The 6,432-nt window shown below is 32.6% G+C and overlaps 1 non-coding gene across 1 annotated transcript; it reads right to left on the bottom strand.

Moving 5' to 3' along the window:
* Positions 1 to 1,458: 1,458 nt before the first annotated feature.
* On the bottom strand, positions 1,459 to 1,564 carry LOC131840023 (U6 spliceosomal RNA). The gene has a single exon (XR_009357143.1). It is a non-coding gene; the product is annotated as a U6 spliceosomal RNA (small nuclear RNA).
* Positions 1,565 to 6,432: the final 4,868 nt, after the last annotated feature.

The following is a 6,432-nucleotide window of genomic DNA, read 5'->3' on the forward strand; positions in this document are numbered from 1 at the left end:
ATCACTGGTATTGGTATTATTATTACTTTTAAAAACATCCTAAGCTGTGCTTATAACTCTTCATAGAATTATAAAATAATTTTAAATCCTTTGCTAATTTTCAGAATATACACGCCTCCAGTGATGATACAAAAGCTAATGAAAATGAAAGCAGATATGTACCTTAATACATTAGGAAAAATTACAAGGAAAATTGTCAAAGAACATACAAACATTAAATGGGAAGAAATATATGAACACAGGGAAAATTATCAGATAAAGTATGTATTTCAAAAAAAAAGTTTTTAGAAGGCAGGAATTAAGGCTAATAAACATAGGTCCAAATTTTGGCTTATGGCCAATATAGTAGGAATTATTAACTAAACCCTCTGCTTATTACCCTCTTCTTATTACCCAGAAAAATCAAGATAAATTTAAAGGCCTTAGCAAGACAATTTAGATATACAGTTTTGAATTAAGGAAAAATCATTTGTATAAGACCTTCTAAAACATGATTATAAGTCAGGGAGCCTTTGGCGGGGGGAGAAGTATCTTGAAGTTTTAAGAGATCTATACTTAAAGGAATACGTAGGCTTTGATATTAGATTCCAAGGGAGGAACTTCACAGGACACTGAGTCTTCCTAGGTTTGGCCTAAGAGATTACTGTCCTGAATCCACAGGCCATTCTAGCTCTCATCTGATCTTTCTGACAACCCCTAATCATGCGGCCTTCCCTTCCTTGGGAAGCTTTTCCTGACTCTAAAAAGGACTATGGTAGATGTCTATGGCACCTTCTTTTACTGTTACGGTACTTCTTACCACAATATATTTAAATTCCAAGAATATGCACCTATTTTTTCCTTATTGAAATTTCTTTTTCATGTTTACTTTCTATCCCTGAAGGATCTTGTAATTTCCTATGCTTTCCACCATCTATACATATAACTTTTAAAATCTATGTTCAAAACCCGCTGGAATTCTCTACTTTGATATATACAAAACTAAAATTATCACACTATTTTTTTCAAAATCTCTTCCTCCTCCTGACTCCTATTTAACAGCCTCACTGTTCTCTTGGTCACACATAAAAAAAAAAAAATCTTGAATTCATACTTGGCTCTTCCTCTCACTATGCCACCCAGACAAAACCTGGCTAGTCCTGTAGATAACCCCACTGTCTCCAGAATGCATTTCCACTATTCTGAGAACCTCATTAGTTCCTACCTACATGAACACCTTCTGGCTAACCCTCTGATTCAAGAGTCTCTTATACCCCCCAGTTTGCTGACACATCGCTGCCAAATTTTCTCTTTTTAAAATCTTGTTATTTTAGTTTAGTTGACTCACAATGTTTCTTTCACTTCTGGTGAAAGTGATTCAGCATCTCTATATGTTATGCTACGTTCAACACAAACCTAGCTACCATCTGTCACTGTACAACATTATTACATTATCATCGACTATATTTCTTATTGTTGAGAAGTATAAAATATTTCATGAATATGTGTATCATCCTTGAGCAGAGGCCATGCTAATCTTTTCTGTATTGTTCTGATTTCAGTACATGGTGCTGCCAAAGTTTCCCAATATATCTGTTTGTCTATGCTACTCCTCTGTTCAAATTCTTTTCTTGTCTCAACGTATTAAATCTTAACCTCTAAACCTGCTTTCTAAATCCCTCATATGACCCCAAACTGTCCTTCCAGCCTTGTCATCTACAATTTCTTAATTAAATGTTCCAGCCAAATTCTCTGTTACTCTGCAGAATCCTTATACTTTCTCAACTTCATTTTTTCATTTCCTTTGCATAAAAATACATCACTCACACAATCTATACCTAAAAATACCCTTTATTAAAAAATGATCTTCGTCTCACTTCAATCCCAATCTGTATTTTTTGACATAATTTATATTATTGAGTTCCATCTTTTTTATAGCTTCTAGTCAATTTGAGGTTCCTTGAGGAAGGAATCATGTCTTGTTTTTCTTAGTATTACTTTCTACCCATCACCCTAGAGAAAAGTGGTAAAAATATGACTGGAAGAAGAAAACTCACGAAACAATATTCCCATAGTGAATACGAAGCAAACTGGAAGAGTCTGGTTATGCTCTAGGTAGAAGAAAGATCCAACTGAGGGTAAGCTTCTTCATTCTGTTGGGAGTTTGAAATATCACAAAGAAACTTATTAGATAAATAATGGAAAAATATTTGCATGTGTTTATTATTTAATCACTCAGTACTTACTAAATGCCGATTGACATCCTCAAAATATTTCAATGCAGAAAGAATGTTCAAAAAAGATCAATCTACAGTATTCAAAACCTCATTCTAAGTGACTGTACTGTGGAGCAGTTTCTCTTGAGAATATAAGATCTGCAAAACCATCTTCACTTGTTCACAAAACTCAAAGTTTCCTGGAGTTGAAAAGGTAGTAACTCAAAAAACACTGAGCAGCTGAACTCAATTCAACTTTGAATTTTTTTTTTTAATTTTTAACAGATTCTGTTTCTTTTAGGTACATATAAAATGCAAACTAGATCTTAGTATAGAGGAGGCTGTAGGCTTGCAAATAAGAAATAGGCTGTTTCGGGGCGCCTGAGTGGCTCAGTGGGTTAAAGCCTCTGCCTTCGGCTCAGGTCATGATCCACGGTCCTGGGATTGAGCCCCGCATGGGCTCTTTGCTCAGCAGGGAACCTGCTTCCCCCTCTCTCTCTGCCTACTTGTGATTTCTGTCTGTCAAATAAATAAATAAAATCCTTTAAAAAAAAGAAAAAGAAATAGGCTGTTTGATAATAAGAAAAGTAACATGCAAGTGAAACAGCAAATGAGATTACAAATAAATTCAAAATGTCAGCTATAAAAAGCACCACGGCTCAAGATCATAACAAATTCAAGTGATTTTAATAATCTAAAAAGCAAGGTCAAAGATGGTGGGAAAGAAAACCAAAATAACAAATGGTACCTGAGCAAAATATTTAATTATTGTGGCTGTTTAAAGTTGCAATAAAATCTCTTTACCTGATCAGAATGTTCTCTGGATGTCAAATTTTATGCTTCTTTCATAAAATAATATAAATCTCAAATCCTAATTTTTCTTGTAAGTACATCATAACAGTCTCTGAATGGGTTATATGTTATTTTTTTTTTTTTCTCAGATCACTCAAATCTTGGAAAGACCAAATTTAAATTATACGCTCCTACACATAAGATGACTTCAAGGGCACAAATTTCGAAAAATAATTTAATGTCAAACTATCCCCACAACATGAAGAAGATGTTCTGGTCTTTATGTATATACTTGACATATATACTTGACATATAGTTAGGGTACAATATGCTATTATGAGAAAATAAACGAGGGTTAGGCATGATATGAACCTTCCCTATTACTTCAGTCTCACTGTCTACTACTCCCACAAAATATTATAGTCTAATAATAATAATAATAAAGAATGAACTCTTACCACTTGAAACAACATGGATGGAGCTAGAGAGTATAATGCAAAGTGCAATAAATCAGAGAAAGACAAATACCATATGACTTCACTCATATGTGGAATTTAAGAAACAAAACAAATATGCAAACTAAAAAGGAGAGAGAGAGAAAGAAACTGAAAAACAGATGCTTAATGATAGGGGACAAACTGATGATTACCAGAGTGGAGGTGGGGGAGTAGGTATAGGAATTAAGGAATATACTTATCATGATAAAAATAAAATAAAACAATTAAAAAATATATTTTTTGTTATATTCAATTCTTACAGTCTAGACACATTTAAACCACTCACATTCCTCTAGCATTCACAAGTTCTCCTATATAACTATGTGTCTGTTCTTGCTAATTTGTCTTTCTTATATGGTATTTTCAGTTTGTCTACGTGGTAGGCTCCTACTTATCTTTAAGACAATTTAGTATCATCTCTTCTCTAAAGCCTGCCTAATCCATTCCCAATAATACCAGATACTTTATATGTAATCCACTGATAATCATTATATTATATTCCAATTATTTAGAACTTCTTGAGACCAGAAACTGTGCCTTATTTGTCATTGTGAGTTTCAATACATGACACCAAGTCAGGACCCTACTACATCACTGGGTGAATGTTGACCACATCTATATGTCTATATGTATGACTATAAGTTCGTTGAGGTTAAAAACAATGTGTGCTTTGTCAGTGTACCCACAAACCTAACATAGTGCCCACTCCAAGTTGGCTCTAAGTAGAATGTTTTAATGAACTATCTTTCAATCAAGAGAGAACAAAGTTTAGAAGATAGGTACTGGTCTTTAACCTGTCATCTTACAATAGTAGATTAACAAAGACTCACGTATCTATACAGAAAGAAAATATAGAATATACCAAAGATTGCTGAATTTATATTGATATAAACTCCTTTTTGCAAATATTCTGTTCTTGTTATTTCCTGGCAAAACCTGGAAACATCTTTTTTTTTTTTTTTAAATAGAGAACTCTCTTTTGATAAAATGGTGAAATTTACTTAATAAATTTTGACCATTATAGATAGTGTTTTCATAATATAAACAATAAAGGTAACAAACAATAAAGAGTTGTTATTTTGAAACTTATTCTGACTTTAGGCAATGTGATATTATAGGAAACAGTACAACTTAGTGCCAGGGTTAGATTCTCAGCCAACACAAACACTTCTGTACTTGCAAACTTCAACGGTTAATTCAACTTCTCTATGCCTCCATTTCCTCAGCTGTAAAATGGGAAAGAATAGTGCTTTATGTAAAGGTTAAAGTTGTTACAGCTTTTGTAAGCACTGTGCCTGGAACATTGTAAGTTCTCAATAAAATGTAAGTGATTATGATGTTAATACATCAGATGGTCTTTAATATAGAGGTGAAATTCCATTCTTCCCATTGTGAGAAGATAAAAGCTCCCTGATCCCCTTTTCCACATGACCAGGCTAACCAAAAAAAGTAAATTCCTATAGTCCTTATGTCTCAATTTTTTTTATTGGGCAGAGCACCTAGAACCCATGGAACTCCCTATGGGGTAGGATGCATTTTTGCAGAACAAATGGAGTATGATTACATTCAATCTATCCTACATACCAAAAAACAAAAAAACAAAACAAAACAAAACTTGGCTAGCAGAAAATACTGTTATATTGTAGCATACATATTACCACAAATGGGTGTTCTCAGAACAAAATATGTTGTTATTAGTTATTAATGACAATTATTTTGGCATGTATTTGGTATACTACCACCAATACTCACTATTATGGTTACTAGTCCCTTTAACTGAAGAAACCTGTATTAACATCTCACAGTAACTTTAAAAAATATATATGCATAATTTTGAGTTGATTTACTTTGCATAACTGATTCTGTAAAAATGAATTTAGAAGCCATTTTCTCTCTCTTCTTATGATAGAGGCATTCATCCACATTAACATAAACTTCACTTTTAATATAAATTAATAATTTATAATAATTCATTAATAATGTATTAATTTAAATGGCTACATAATATAATAGATATCACTTAGACATTTTCCTATTTTTGAATATTTGTTTTATTCTTATTATAAATAAATGCGACCATGAATAGTTTCATGCACGCTTCATTTTCCTCCTTTATCCTGATTTCTTTAGATTGAAGTCCCAGAAAAAGTTTACAATATTGAAGAATTTTAAGGTAGAAGAAAAATTAAAAGTAACAATTCAATACCTTTCTTTAGGATATGTTTTCTATAAACTGGGAGTAAATGAACTGGTAGCAAAACATCTTGTGCTATCTTGAGGACTACTGATGCTCCATAATACACATACATAATTAATTTTTTAAAAATCTATGTACAAAAAAAAGTAAAAAAGGGATAAAATAGACTTGCTAGTTAGCAAAAATTATCTAAAGACAAGAGAAAGAAAGCAATATTATTCATTTCACATCTTCTAGCATTAAGAAGAATGAACTCTGAGAACAAACTGAGGGTTTTGGAGGGGAGAGGGGTGGGGGTTGGGTGAGCCTGGTGATGGGCATTATGGAGGGCACATATTGCATGGAGCACTGGGTGTGGTGCATAAACAATGAATTTAGGACAACTGAAAATAAATAAAATATAATAAAATGAAAAAAAGAAGAACTAATAAGAGTAAAATTAATATAAAACTATGTTAATTATACCTGAATTTAAATAAATAAATAAATAAATAAATTTAAAGAGAGTAAAATGGATGGAGTGCCCAAAATTAATAAGAGTAATTTACATGTATTGCCTCCTTGACCTTCATAAGAATTTTCTGAGCCAGGTACAGTTACTACTTTCCCCTTTTTTTTTTTTCAGTTATTTTTCATGAAAAACAAAGTTACAGAGAGTCTAAGTAGCTTGTCAAACATCACATAGCTCATTAACTGCTGAACCAGACTTGAAACCAAGGCAGATTGACAAAAAGCCTGTGCTCTTAACCAC

The sequence above is a fragment of the Mustela lutreola genome, chromosome 8 (genome assembly GCF_030435805.1).
Source record: "Mustela lutreola isolate mMusLut2 chromosome 8, mMusLut2.pri, whole genome shotgun sequence".
NCBI classification, from domain to species: domain Eukaryota; kingdom Metazoa; phylum Chordata; class Mammalia; order Carnivora; family Mustelidae; genus Mustela; species Mustela lutreola.